Consider the following 15,146-nt stretch of genomic DNA (forward strand, 5'->3'; position numbering starts at 1 on the left):
TCCCAGACAGACGACGATGGAGCTCACACTCTCATACCCCCTGTGCCCAGGACCTGTGATGGCTTCGAGTTCGAGGCGAGTCTGCGGCAACAATTTTTCGACAAAGGACCAGAAAAGTGCAGATTGCAAAAAATCAACTACGGCCATATTTGTTGGACGTGTGTGTATATATAGATTCGATGGGTTTTTTTCGGCAAACATTTCCGGATTTTCTTCATTTTTGTTGTATTTCTCTAATTTATTTCTTGATTTTATTTGTTTCGCTGCCAGAACACTCCGCATGCAAATGATGTTGAATGCGATAAGTGTTCGAAGAGGGTTGGTCCTCGTCCTGGCTCATTCCCTGTGCTGATTTTCCCCCCACCGAGTGGTTAGAAAAAAAAAAGAAAATAAAAACACTTGAAAGTGGCAGCAGACATTGAGGTGAAGGGTTAGATGGGGTTTTTCTGAATATCGTTTGAAATATGAACTTGAGGGACGCGCGTATTGTCTGAACTGATTATGGTTGGGTGGTTTTATTTACCTCCCAGTTACAGGTTACAGTTCCCTGTTCCCTGTTCCAGCTGTGGCACCCTGCTTTCCCGCTTGCAACTTGATTTATTAAGATGTTTTTATTAGGACGGATTCCCCTCTTTAGTGTAAGTGAATCCAATGAAGCACATTCCAGGCACTTAAAGCCACGAGCCATCAATGGCGGGGAGGTTCTTAATATTTCATATGAGGAAATCAAGTATACGCCATGTATACGGCCCCGCTCCACTCGGTGGCAGCTGACAGGCCAGTGCATTACCGTTGGCTCACATGTCCTTTGTGACACAAACTAACATCCTCTAAGCCCCCATGCTCCACATCTTTGACTACTTTGGGGTTTTCGCTGCACATAAACCAAATATGTATGTAATTTTTTTTGCAATTTTCTAACAAAATTTCGCATTTTTTCGTGTTGCTATTTTATTTTGCATGGACCAACCAAGGTTGACTGTCCTGTCCTGTCCTGCCCTGCCTGCATGTCCTGTGCCGTAGCGCTACGAAATGTCCCTGGCCGGGCAAGGAGGCCACTTGGCAGCCGGATCACGTTGGAATATTTTCAATGTCCTGGACGGGATGTGTGTGGCGGGATATAATAATTTCATGTGACATGCAGCGAACGCTGCTCGTCTCCGTTTGCTCCTCGGCCTGCTCCTGCTGCTCCTTCTCCTCCTCCAGCATGTCCTGGCTGCTTTGATATATAATTTTGCATTTTTTAATGCCTCACTTGCCCCGAAGGCTAACGGAGAATGGAACAGAGCACGGGCAGAGGCAGGGCAGTGTTCGTCATGTCAGTGTCCTGTGTCCTGCACTTTTGGCAGCGCATAATCTCATTTAGTTGCTGGCAAAACGCTTTTTAAAATCAAATTTCCGCTAAAACATTTTCTATTTGACATTTCGTTGGCATTTGTGGCTCACAAATGGAAAATATTCCCGCTCTACGGCTTTGTCTGTCAACTGGGAAAGAAAGGATAACAAAAAAAAGGTAACTATTTGCAAGGGCTAAACATTTAAGGAGGGTCCGTAAACATTTGATGGACAATTTCCTTAAAAACTAAAAGAAAAAAAGCAGAAAGGGATTGTCAAAGGGCAGATCCTGATGATCCCTTTCTTTTTTTGTTATCTACTTTTCTGAATATTATTTGAGCTTTGATTGATCTCGGGGCTTCCTTCGAACGCATGTCCATCATAATTAATGGCAGGCATCCTTTGCTCTATAAGTCGAGCTTGAGTTCGGGCTCAGGCTGCAGCCTCATCAGTCTCAACACAGGACATCCTTCTCCTACTCCTTCGTATTCTTTCACTCACTCCTCTGACTGAGTTTTCTCCCCAAGTTGGCTCCGCCTCCAAAAGCCGGCAGTTGGTGCGTTTTCTGTGCGTCCGCTTGGCGCTCTATGTACACCGAAAACCCAACGATAAGGCGAAGGCAGAAGCAGGAGGAAAAGCCGGAAGAGCAGGAGCATCAACAGGACCTGCAACATCAGCATCATCAGCAGCAGCAGGAGCAGGAGCAGCAGGAGGCGCCGAGTGCCGTGCCGAGTAAATGAAAATGAATGGCAGGCCGCCTAAAAGTAGGCAACGAACGAAGCCCCGGCCAAATACATAGGATTCATCGAAAAGAGATGGTAAAGGATGGATTGCAGAAGAAGAAAGAGGAGCCCAAAGAGAGAGTGAGTGAGAGTGAGAGAGAGAGCTAGCGTGAGAGCTTCAAGAAAACTATTTGCGTGCCACGCGGCGTATGTGCAATATACGAAAGGCCCCCGCGGCGTATGTGCAATATGCCATAGGATACCAGGCTCACCCCCCCAAAGCTCCACATGTGATGTAAATCAATCAGTCTCTGGACATTCGCTAAACTTATTTGCGCTAAATTATTTTCCAAGGAGCAGGAGTATGTAGAATGCCCAGGACAGGGCAGGGCAAGGCAAACAGGCAAAACGCTCAAGCACTTTACTCAATTTAATTTCCTAATTAACTGCGGCAACAGTCCGACATCATTGGTCCCTCCTCTCCTCCACACATCCCTTCCATCCCCTTCCATTTCTCCACTTGTCGTTAATGTGCGTTTTGGCCGAAAGCAAGGACACCGTATCCTTGCTCTTTGGCTTGCTCCGTGTGTTGGTAATTAGCCGCACACGTTGGGTCCTTTAACACCAAGCGCTGATGATCCTTGGCCCGGGCATGTAAATTAAGTCAAAACAATTGTCCACACACACATTTACCTAGGAAAAACAGGACAGGATGTCCTTTTTTTGCTGCTGCATAAATATATGTAAACTTTTTTATGCTGACCGCATAATAATAATGTGTCGGGCAAGGCAAGGATAATGTAATAAAATAAAAGCTATTTCACACATTCTAGACCTCGGTCCTTGGTCCTTGCATGTGGCTCTATTTTTTCACTCTCTCCTCGCTAATTTGTTTTACTTTGTTTATATTAAAAACATTGTTTGCCTTTCGTTGGGGTACAAAAGTGCAAAATGTGTTAACCGCAAAGGATAACATTTGCCCAAGGGCTGACCGGTGAGCGGATGTCCTGCTGCCCATGTTTGACATTATGTCAGCAATTAAATTGTCATGTGAGAGCACCGAGGATAAGTAAATTATATGACCAAAGATGCTGAATTTGGATGGGGAGTACAAGGAGTCAAAGAAGGACTCTGGCTGACCTTAAAACAACAAAACCCATGGCCAATGGCAAACATGAACAGTGTTCTGTCCTCTGCTTTTGCGGCACATTTGCTGGTTTTCGGTTAAGTGACCGGAAAATTGGGATCCTTTACGGCACATTTAATTCACACATACATACGTATACGTATATATATGTGAGCGGCACAATTACCCGAACACGCCCAGGACATCCCCAAAAACACACTTCCCCTGCATCCTTTTTGGGTCGCGCCACGTAAGCGTAGACAAATAACACTTAAGCGCGAGATGCCAGCACGGGATTCCTGCGGCTCTCCAGACCCCAAAAGCCACTGGCAAAGCCAACACCAAAGGAAGTGCCAAGCACTGAGAGAAACAAGTTGAAGGTCTCAAGGATTTACCTTTATAACAAACTTGGTAACTTGGTGTAAATATATATAAATCATTAAAATCCTTCTGTAAGTTTAACTTGTAATTAATTCTCTGTAAAACACAACTTAGGGTTTCAGTAACTCCCATTTCTTTAAAATATCTTCCAACTATTAATTTTCTTTAGGTGCATTTCCCTTTTCTGTCGCCTCGTTGACGCGTGCCACAGATCTGGTGTGGAGTTTTGGACCCAGGGGGCAATCGCGGAGCCACTCAGCTGCAACCTCGACAAACGACAGCAAAGAGTTTTTTATATTTTTCACGCACACAAATTCCTACATTTTTTACCCGGAATCTCTGTCTCTGTGTGTGTGTGTGTGAATATATTTTGCAAGGAGTTCATTCTAAGGACAGGCAGAAGTGAATGGAGTAAAAACTGGCAAATCTTTTTCTATATATATATACATATATATATTTAACAATAACGCGGAGTCTGGCTTGGTTTTTTGCCCACCAGAACTGTCTGGGTGACACGCTGACGAGCTTGGGATGCCTTTTGGGTCTCTCGTCCTTTGGACTTTTGCAGGACGAGAGTGGGGTTGCAAAAGAGCAGCTAACGGAGCTGAAAAATGTGCTGGCTTTGTGATTTGGTTTATACCCTTGATACCCTTAGCTAATGAACTTCAGGAAACAATTAATTTTAAAGGATATTTTGTTTTTTTTCGGTGGAATAAGTATTGTAATGAGGGATAAACTATGAGATGAAATAGATGAAAATTCGATGTGTAATTAAAAGTATTATAAAATGAATAAAACCATCTATGAATTCTAGTAAGAATAAGAGTCGAAGGATTAAAATAAAGATCTCTTCTTTAAGTTTTTAAGAGTTCATTTGAGTTTTAAGAAAGAAAAACTAATCACTTCTCTAAATAAATTAATTATTAAATACTTATAATTAATTACTTCGAAAGGGTATTTAATGTTCTTCTATTACATAATATTTTTCACACTTTTCCCTTTGTTTTTTAGTCACTTTTTTTTGTAGAAGATGAGCTCGAAAGCAGATTTATATGTGTTAGAACACACGGATTATGACTTCCGCAAAAGTGTGGCATTGTGATTCGCAGCAACAATAAGCCACTTGTTGGTCCTTTGCGGCTTCCCAAAACCACTTGGCCATTTCCTCACCCTTTTTTTTGTTCACCCCAATTTGAATCCTTCCCATACTACCCACCAAAGACTGTGTTAAATGCTCTTTTAATGAGAACTCGTTGAAGACATCTCTGCGGTCCCGAAGTTGGCTAAATTTAAGTTTGGTCGGGCCTCTCCTCAGTCTTTTATAAAACAGAATAAATGCCAAGCGTCTTCGATAAACAGAATGCTGATGATAAACTGGCCATTGGCCAAATGAGGAAAGCCAACGCATAATCAAACAGTGAAAAACCAAAAAGGCAGGTGCATCCCAGAGGAGGTACGTCCTCACCTTTGGTTACCTCTCTCCTCCCTCCTCATTTACCTGTTTTGCTGTTTTTGGTCTCGTGGAGCAGGCTCTCCAATGTTCTTTGGCACAAACAAATTTCTGTTTGTTGTCTTTTGGAGGCCTGGAAATTGCGTTTCCGCTTGAGGAACGCCCCATGCCCCAACCAATTTTCGATTTCTCCCAAAAGAAATGCTGGGAAAAATGTTGGCTGAAAATCCTATTTTTTTTCGCCTGCAGAACACCACAAGAAAATAGTTTTGGTATAAATCTATCAATAATTAATGTAGGTGACTCTTCAAGAAACCTTCGAGGTTCAAGCTCCATTTATTTTAACTACTAAATAGTTGTAAACATTTTAAAATATGTTGTATAATAACTTCTATTTTCTGTATTAATTTTTCAGCACTAAGAGAAACTTCTAAAACCCTCGACATTATCCTTCAAATTTTCTGCGAGTGAACTGCGTCTGTTTGCTTTTGGATTTTTGGTGGAAATGTTGCGCTTGCAAATCGCATGGAAAATTTCTAGAATGAGAACGAGAAAACAGACAGAGGCAGCGCGATGCGTCTAACTCTCTGTGTTGGTTTTAGGCTTGAGCATGTGTCTCCACCACTTTTACCCATTTTCCCCATTTCCCAAGAAGAGGGATTTTCATTTCGCAGCTTAGAACTGAACTGGATGGTTCGGTGGGTGCTCTCTCTTTCTCTTCCTCTCTCTGCTTTTCTAAATAATAGGATTCGCGAGCGGAAACTCTTCGAGGAGGTTCACAGTATGCCCCACCCACTGGTTTTTCCTCCCTCCAGGAAAACTCAGAGCCCCGCAATAAGCCAAACAATGCAGCAGACGCATGGATGGCCCAAAGGTTTGGGGAGAAGTTTTCTGGCGGTGCGGAGACGAAGGTGGCGGTCAGTGGCAATGGCAATGGCAACTTGGACCTGGCTATCGATTGAATTTATTTGCATTTGCATGGGCCCCCCAAAAGGCGGCAATGGAGGTGTAGACAAAGAGGCCTGGTCAACAATTCTTTCGATTTTCATTTCCGTGTCCTCTCCAGGCACCGCCAACAACGACAACAAGGACAACAATGGGCACCGCAAGAAAACACGGAAAATAAAACAGAATTTTCACGAAACAATTTCAAAGATAGTCCTACAATTTATTAAAATTAATTAAATTCATATTTATACTTTATACATATTTTAAATAAGAGAGAATGAAAGAGGTTGTTCTCTTTATTTAGTTTATCCTAGTAAGTAAATCCCCTTTAAAATTTGTGTTACAAATACGATCGTTATGTTATACCCTTTCTGGGTATTATAATTTCAGCCATAAATTATATATATTCTTGATCAGCATCAAAAGCTGAATCGATCTAGCCATGCCCTGTTGAAAAAAAAAATTTTCGAATTTGTTTCAACATTTCTTACATCGTTACATCGTTAAAATTTTCAAAAAGAGAAAAAAATTTGAATTTTTTTTTAATCTTAAACTCGGTATGCAGATTTATTAACCTGATAAAAACTAACATGGGACCGCTTTCCGAATTAAAATGAATGCCCTTTTGGCGTATTTATGAGATTTTTAAACTTGCATGGTTACATTAAATTCGGCTTTCCTAAGTTATTTATCTCTTCTTTCCTCAGTATCGAATATTTTTTAAAACATTTTCTGTTTTGTATTTTAATAATAACCACTATTGCAGTGTACCGCTGGCAACAACAAACATGGCGCAAAAATCATTAGAAACTCTTTTGTTAGCTGGCGCACGTTTGCCAGGCTCCCAAAGTCGGGGAAAATAAAACGGCAGAGAAACCGCCTCCGTTGCAGGCCTTTCCTTTCCTCCGAGGATGAGGAGCGACGACGTCGCGTATGCGCAATTTTCTGCAAAAAAAAAAGGACGAGGCGGGTGGCTACCCAATTGACCGAGGCCGACGAAGGACCTCCAGGGGACTCGGTGGGGTGGCTCCCGCTGCTGCTGCTGCTGCTGCTGATGTGGCCACTTCTTTTGTTGCCCCTCCGCCGGCGGTTTCTCCTCTCCAGGATTCCCTCCCTCCATAGTTGCGGTGTCCGGCAGTCTCATTTTCCAGTTTTTCCCTTTTTTTTTTTTATCCTGCGTCGCTCGTTGGTTTTGCGTGATCCACACTTTAAGCAGCCTTAGCCGCAGTGGCCACCAGCAGAAAATCCCTGAGATTGAAGTGGAAAAAGGAGCAAAGGAGCAGCGGAAAACATATGCAAGCTGCAGGATTGCATCGCTAAGCAGGCTCTTAAAATGGAAGATTGCAAAGTTCTACAGTTTCCATTTAGAAAATCCCACATTTTGTAGGGGTTTCTATGAAGTAATGAAAAGCATATGAATGATTTTAAATAAAGTTATGGAAGCTAATTAACATAACTTTAAAAATAATGAAAATTAGGAAAAATAGCTAAGCTGTTACATCATAGATTTTTATTTTCTTTAAGGCCGATTGTATCCTAGTTCGTATTTTTTCAACGACACCTATAAGGTTCCTATTCTTTTGCTACTTTTATTATTCAGTTTGTCCTTGATTTGAATATCTGGCTTGGAGAGCTTGAAAAGCTTGAAGAGCCTTCAAGAAGCCTTAGACAGAAGCTGGGAAAAACTGGCAGAGTACAAGAGTTTTCCCTTTTTTTGCCACTTCTACGGATGGTCACAGAAAGGCGCTAGGCTTTCTAGGCATTCTCCGACATCCTTTTCCGCTACCAGTCACTTTTTTCATAGTCCTGCAGGCGACACTAGTATACAGAGAGGGACCTCTTTACTTCTATTTTCATTAGGATTTTTTTTACTCTTTCGAAGGGAGCTTCAGTGGATTCACAAATCTTAAAAAAATGTTATAGGACCTATGGATACAAGTTCAAGGATCTATAGAGTACACTCACTGAAGCATACAAAGAACTTAGAGCATCTAAATAAAGTCTCAAACTTTAATTGACAAAAAATTATTCGAAAATCATTTTAAAAATCGTGAAAAATCTCAGTTTCCTCCCTATTTCAATTTTGAAATATTTATATTTTAGGGAACTGCTTCCCTTTTTCAAAAGAGCATTTCCAATATCGACAAAGTTAATATCGATGAACCGGCTTTCAGTGGCTTTGGCCATTTCCTGTCGCCATTTCTTTGGCCATCGCTTTCTCTTTTGGCCGTAAGTGTGTGATGGTCTGGAGTATTCTTTTTCTTTTTCGGTTTTTTTTTTTTCAATTTGAACTCTTTCACTTTGCCAGCGGATGTCCTTTAACGTGGTTTCCAGACCACTGCCCCCGAACCTGTTACTCCACACGCTTTCTTCACGCTGCTCCGATAATTTCACTTTGAATTTCCTCATCGCTGCTGCACGGAAGCGCGCTAGTTTCCTTTCCCAGCGGACCGGTTAGTTTTCCGATTTTCCGTTGTATGTATTTCTTTTTTTTTTTTTTGTACACAACTGCACTCTGGTCGCCATCTTCGGACTTGTCAAGCGGAAAGGGCCTTCATTTCCGCCACGAAAGCGCCGTCGCATTTTTCGCTGCCTGTCCAAATATTAGGTGAAAAGCGAAGGACTAGGAAGGAGTTGGGAAGGATCTACCATTGAAGGTGAGGAAATGCTAGACTTTGATTGAAATCAATTGATTCTTTAAACTGAGATCGCAGAATTTAGGCGGGTTTAAGGAATTTTTTGGGTGGGTATTGACTTGACAAATGATCGTATATATATTTACTATATTTAATAATAAACAACAAGAAAGGAAACTAACTTCGGGAAGCTTAGGCTTTTATACTTTAACAGTTTGCCATTTAATTATAGAATGGAAACAAAAAGCGATCATAGCTAAGCTTAAAATATTCGGTAGTTATAGTTATTTTTATTGAACAATTTTTAAAACAAATCAAAGTTTAAAAATCTCATAACTTAGCCAAAAATGCATTAATTTTAACTCTGAAAGCTTTCTAAAGCTATTTTTTATTAGGTCAAGAGAACTGCATATTCAATTTAAATTTTATAAAAATTAAAAATTTTTATCAATTTTTGGAAATTTTAACGATGTAACCCTTAAAAATTGGGAAAAAGTTTAAAATTTTTATTTTCTCCCAGACATGTCTAGATCGATTCGCCTGGTGATGCTGATCAAGAATATATATGATTTATAGGGTCGGAAATGACTCCTTCACACCCTTACAAGCTGCAAAAATGATAAACATGGTTGCAGCATTTTGTAAAATTTTTATTGCATACTTTTGGCTGTCATTCAAAATGGTTTCACATCTATGGCGGTTGCAGCGTATACGTAATGTTTGTATTGGAAATAAAAACATTTAAATAATATGATAAATAATTTCTATTAAATATGATAAATAAAATATGTAATTTATATTTTACGAACTATAATAAAAAATGTGCGAAATTCTTTAAAAGAGACGAAAAAAATATTACCTGGCGACATTTGAAAATATAAATCATACGCCTAGTAGCCCCAACATTTTTCCAATAAAAATATAACAAAATAAACGCATCTCAAGATATATAGATCCTTGGAATAAAAGAAATGACACAAGAAAGCTCAAAAACACAAAGAAGAATATGTAGAAAAGCAATCGTGTCAGTGATTCGCCAAGAGAATCATTTGCGATGCGATACGCTTTTTTACCCATATATACGCCCCTCGATTTATATATGCAGAATATATATATATATATATAGATAAAAGTATTTCATGTGGCCCCAAACTCAAATATATATATATCTATAAGATATATATATATATATTTCAAGCGGTCGGGCCAATCGGCGTCGAGCACGAAGCATTGCGGAGGCTCGTTTCCCAAAGCACGAGCGCAAAAAAGGTCACAAAAAAGAGAGAGGCAAATGGAATAAAATATGCAAAATATACTAAATCCTACGCACACACACATATGTACACTCGTTGAAACGGAGAGGGATTTATTTTAGTTGTTGTTATTGGTTGCGCACACGTGTCAACTAGCAACAACAATTGCCACAACGGAGGTGCGTGTCCCAACAACAACAACAAGAACAACAACAAGTACAACAACAACAACAAAAGCAATGACAAGAAGAGAGCCGAAATATTAAAAATGCGTTCGTAGCGCCGCCTACCAAGTGACGTCAGCCGGAGAACAACAACAATAATGCAAAACTGCACTTGCCTGCGTCTTTGCCTCCTTTTCTTCTCCTCCAGTTGTTCTCCCCCACCTAAGGTTTTTTTTTGTTGCCTTTTTATCTTCTCCCCCTTTCGGCTTTTGTGTGTGCTCTTTTGCTCTTTTCGTTGCCTCCTCCAAGGAGAAGAAGCAGCATAGAAGAGAGTACACCCGAAGCTTCGTTTCCCGTTCGTTCGTTTCGTTGGGGCTCACGTTATTTTTTTGTTGTTGCTTCTCCCTCTCCACTCACTCACTCTCTCTCTCTCTCTCTCTCTCTTTCTTTCTCTTTGGCCCCAAATGGGTGCACGTTTGTGTGTGTGTTTGAGGGGGGAGCACCTAACTTGCTGGCTCACTCACTCCCATGCAACGCTGGCTTTGTGGCCAACTTTGGGGGCGTGGCCAAGTGGCGAGCAACGTTTTTCTCTGCTCTTTTTGCCATAGTTTTGGGCCAAAGCCAACAACAACGGTTGAAGGAGCTGCCGCCAGAGGGTTGGCAACAACTATTGGCAACATTTTCTTGCCGGACATTGGTCAGCATCTCTCTTTCTTGCAGCGCTTTTGTTGCTGTTGCAAGTTGGCTGTTGCAGCTTCTGCTGCTGCTACTGCTTCTTCTTCAATCTCTTCAAGTCGTCACCGATTTTTGAGTTTTTAGGCTTTATATTTTACTTGACTTTTCTTGTTTCGCGATTTTTCTTTATTTTTCTTCGATTCTTCCTCAGGGTGGGTTTATTTGGTTTATTTATGGGATGAGTTGGGTGAAATATAGATGATTTTGATTGAATGCCCATTCTTTACAGATGAGAAAGGACGGGGAAATGGTTTAAGAAACTTGTTCGGGTCCAGAAAAAATGTTATATCACAGCAAAAATATCTCAGAGCTTATCTTGGTTGCAGATCTTAACAGTATTATAATATTTATGTATTACTTTAATAATAATATGTTAAAGATTCTTGAAAACTCACCATAGTATACATAAAGTTGTTGTATTATCTGAAAGTAAAAGATAAAATATAGGTAACATATTATATAAGTTATTGAAATTTGTATATAAACAAGAAAGGAAACTAACTTCGGGATGCCGAAGATAATAAATTATAGGATCATATCGGAAGCCGATCATAACTAAGCCTAAAATATTTAAAATATATTATTATTAATATTAAAATATTTTTTTGAATGATATTTATCTATATTTTTCTTTGACAATTTTTGTTGACAATTTAAAGTTTTAAAATCTCATAACTCTGCCAAAAAAGCATTTATTTTCATTCGGAGAGCTTTTCTTTGTTAGTTTTAATTGGGTTAACAAATTTGCATACTCAATATAAAATTTAAGAAAAATTAAATTTTTATCAAAATTTTTGTTAATTTTGACGATGTAACCCCTTATAAAATTTTGAAAAAATTTCGAAAAAAATTGTTCTTCCAAAGATAGCTAGATCGATTCAGCTGTTGATGCTGATTAAGAATATATATGATTTATAGGGTCGGAAATGACTCTTTCACTACGTTAAAAGCTTATGACTAAAATTATAATACCCTTGGAAGGGTATAAAAATCGATCCAAATCGATGTTTCTGTTGCTTCTGTTTTTTATTTTCTCTTTAAAAAGTCACATATATTATACTTCTTAAAACTTTAATTTTTAAAATATTTCAAAGCTGATTTAAAACTAAAAGTTATTTACTTATGCCAGAATAAAAATAGAAGTTGGAAAAGAAAAAACATTAAGAATGTAATAAAAAATTTAACTTAACTTTTCAGAGATAAAGATCTGAGGAAACTAACAACTAATTTATTGGCCTAAAACTATAATTTCTTTATTTTGAGTTTTCTTAATTAATCCTTTGTTAATCTTAGTAGTATTTCCTGTTATAATAATTATGTTAGCGATAATCATTTTATATTCTATTTTATTTTCTTTTAAAAAAAAAAAAAGATCAATCAAGGGATCGCAGCATTCATTCGTATTTAAGATACAAATATTAAAAACAAACCTAAATGGATCGATTTAAAATCTTATCAGTTTATTAAGAAAACTCTAATATATTCTGAAACGTACGATTTTCTATTATTATTTTTCATGAATTTATTAAAAAAATACTTTTTTTTTACTTATTTATCATACAAATTTCTAATATTCATTTTTTAAACATTTTCGATTTGCTGTTTCAAAAACCCAAATATCTCATACTTTTTTTATTTTATATTTACTCTGGATCTCCCTTCTTAAGAGAACCCACTTTTGCTTACTCTTAACGAATTCGCCTCGAATAACCGGAAAACCGACCGGCGCTTTCTCTCACCGACGCTCTCGCCGTTTTCCTACCCCTCCGAGCGAACACGAAAACGCTCTCCACTCGCCGAGCGCTGTCGACGCCGACTGAGACGCAGACAGAGCGGTCTCGAGTTTCATTCATGAGTGCCGTGAGTTTCAGTGCTTAGTGAATCAGTAGATATTTTACTTTCGTCGTGTGTGCACGTTTGTTTTCACGGCAAAAACAAAGAACAAAAAAAAAACACTCCTCGAGCAACAACAACAAGCAGAACTGAAGCGCAGCAACAACAAGTGACTAGTGAGAGGCAACAACAACAACAAGAGTAGCATGTGTTGCATGCAGTGAACAAAAAAATAGAAAAATAAACACCAAAAGTTGCATTAATATTCATAATTAACACAAAAATTAAAAGCACACACAGTGAGAAACAGGAGAAACCGAAAAGAAAGCAGCTGCTGAGTGTGTGAGAGTGTGTGTGTTCGAAGGAGACCCAAAGCAAAAAGTGTACGTGATTATTAAAGATAATTATATAGAGTGGTATTATTTACGACAAATGCCTGAGCAGGTTGCATTTAATTGGCGCTGCACGAAAATCGATTTTCCTCCGATTTTCCAACCTTATAGAAATAGTATACCCGTGTATATGTATATATATACTATATATAAATTATCCAGTCCGCGCATTTTGCGTTCCACCCAAAGAAATTGTAATTTATTAATTTATAACACAATCCCACCCACCGAAAGGTCGTAAAAAGCTATGGTGTTGCTGCTGCTGCCACGATGTTGCTGCCACAGTTGCTGCTAGCAGCAGCTTGCTGCCTCGTCTTTTGGGCGCACAGGAATTAAGAAGAAAACTTACGCCAAGGAGCAACTTTTGCGAGTTGCTTCCGAAGTGGCGGCCCACCGTGTGGGTGGCACGCGCCAAAAACAGTTTGTAAACATTTTCCGCAAAGGAGAGAACCCAGAGAAAACTCACAGAAAACTCTGGCACAGCAGCAGTAGCAGCAGTAGAAACAACAACGAAGCCCTGCCGCCTGTGTAATTTATTACTTGCTGCATAAATAATAAATAAGCGTTAATAAATAAATACAATATACAATATATAAATGTGCCTCGTTGTCTGAAAATTCACCCAGCAACACCCCAACCTCCTCCCAATCCTCCCTCCCTTCCTCCCACCCTCTCTGTGTGAGTGCTTTTGTGTGTGTGTGTGTGTGTGTGTGCGAGCTTCGAAGGATCCACAACCTCGAGACGAAATTAAATAAATAAATACAAAAATAATAATAAATAAATACAGAGGGAACACAGGGAAAAATAACTGGTTGAAGTCAAAGTATTGCACTGGAAATGTTTTATATTTGTTTAAAATATTATTCTTTAACTAAAGTTATTATTTAATACTGGTTTGAGAAATTTAATTTGTAATATATTTGATTTAAAATTAACTTCATTCCATAAAAAATCTATTCCGAACTCGAACAGTATTTAATTGTGATATTATTTCTATTTCAAAAATCAAGAATTCAATTTTCTAATATTTTCTCAAGTATCTAGTGATTTTAAATGGCCAAAAACGATATCTTTATTAAAGAAACTATAAAAATAATAAGGCTTAAATATTTGTAACTAAAGTAACTACAATTTAACTGAGAAAGATAGATAACTTTCAGTTGCTAGTAAACTTTCAATTAAATATTAATATTAATATAAAAGTAGTTATTTTCTAGGACCAAAGAAACTATTTCAATTACTACTGATGAACGATAAATAAAAGTTTAACTTATAATTATTAATTCAAGCAAGAATAAATACAATATTCTCTATATATTTATGAATATAAATACTTTTGGTTCTGTGCACAAAAGTGGCTCTCATTTCGTTGTTGTTTATTTCCCTTTAGTATGCTTTTTTTTGGTTGTTTAACAGCTGCGCTCGTTATAAATAATTAATCAAAAGTAAAAAAATATGACGAGGAAACAGGAAGTGCCCAAGCAATTGGCAAACTATGAGAGATCAAGAAAACGATGAAATGATTTCCGAAAACAACAAAAAAATACACTCCAGTTTTAGTCCGAATTCGATTTGATTTTCAGTTTTTTTGTGAATTTGTTTTTGTGCATTTTAGGCAATTTAGTTATTTATTTATTTGAGACTGACTTTTTCCAAAGAAGCATCAAATTTAATGCGAATGGAGGCAGCAACAGCAACGACGATAACAGCAACAAACATGAATAAATAAAAGGAATAACAAAAGGCAGAGCGCGGCCATAACAATAAACCAAAAGTTGCCAAAAAAAAAAAAGGGCGGAGAGTGGAGGAAAAGCTGCCACGAGAAAATGTTCTTCAAAGGGGGGAGGAGGAGGAGGAAAAACTGAGGCTTGGCTCCCTCGACGATGACTCCTCTTTCTCTCTCTTACGCTCTCTCTCCGGGAACAACAATAAAATAAACAAAAATAATAATAATAACAGTCGACGACGACGACGACGAGTCCGTGGCTACAGCCACAAGATTTAATTGGAATGAAATAATAATAAACATAAAAAGTAGCAAAGAAGAAGAAGAATTATAATAACAATAATAATAAATATAATTAAATTTTATGACAGCTGCGGAAACTTTTCCACCCCTTGTGCGAGAGCTCAACCAAATAAACCTCCTACCACCCACCCTACCCCTCGAG

General features: G+C 38.4%; 2 protein-coding genes across 3 annotated transcripts in view; one reads left to right on the top strand and one right to left on the bottom strand.

The window, feature by feature from the left end:
- mwh (multiple wing hairs) overlaps positions 1 to 11,174 on the bottom strand; it is a 56,493-nt gene extending 45,319 nt beyond the window's left edge. Inside the window, exon 1 of the mRNA XM_086829762.1 lies at positions 11,146 to 11,174. The gene's annotated coding sequence lies outside the window, so the exon portion shown is untranslated. The remainder of the gene's footprint in view (positions 1 to 11,145) is intronic.
- A 1,453-nt stretch (positions 11,175 to 12,627) lies between these two features.
- The window catches only part of bab2 (bric a brac 2), a 32,713-nt gene continuing 30,194 nt past the window's right edge, over positions 12,628 to 15,146 (top strand). For both annotated transcript variants that reach the window (XM_020945769.2, XM_086829779.1), the window contains exon 1: positions 12,628 to 12,966. The gene's annotated coding sequence lies outside the window, so the exon portion shown is untranslated. The remainder of the gene's footprint in view (positions 12,967 to 15,146) is intronic.

Source organism: Drosophila serrata, unplaced genomic scaffold, assembly GCF_035046125.1.
Source record: "Drosophila serrata isolate PLE 108 unplaced genomic scaffold, ASM3504612v1 contig_217, whole genome shotgun sequence".
Classification (NCBI taxonomy): Eukaryota; Metazoa; Arthropoda; class Insecta; order Diptera; family Drosophilidae; genus Drosophila; species Drosophila serrata.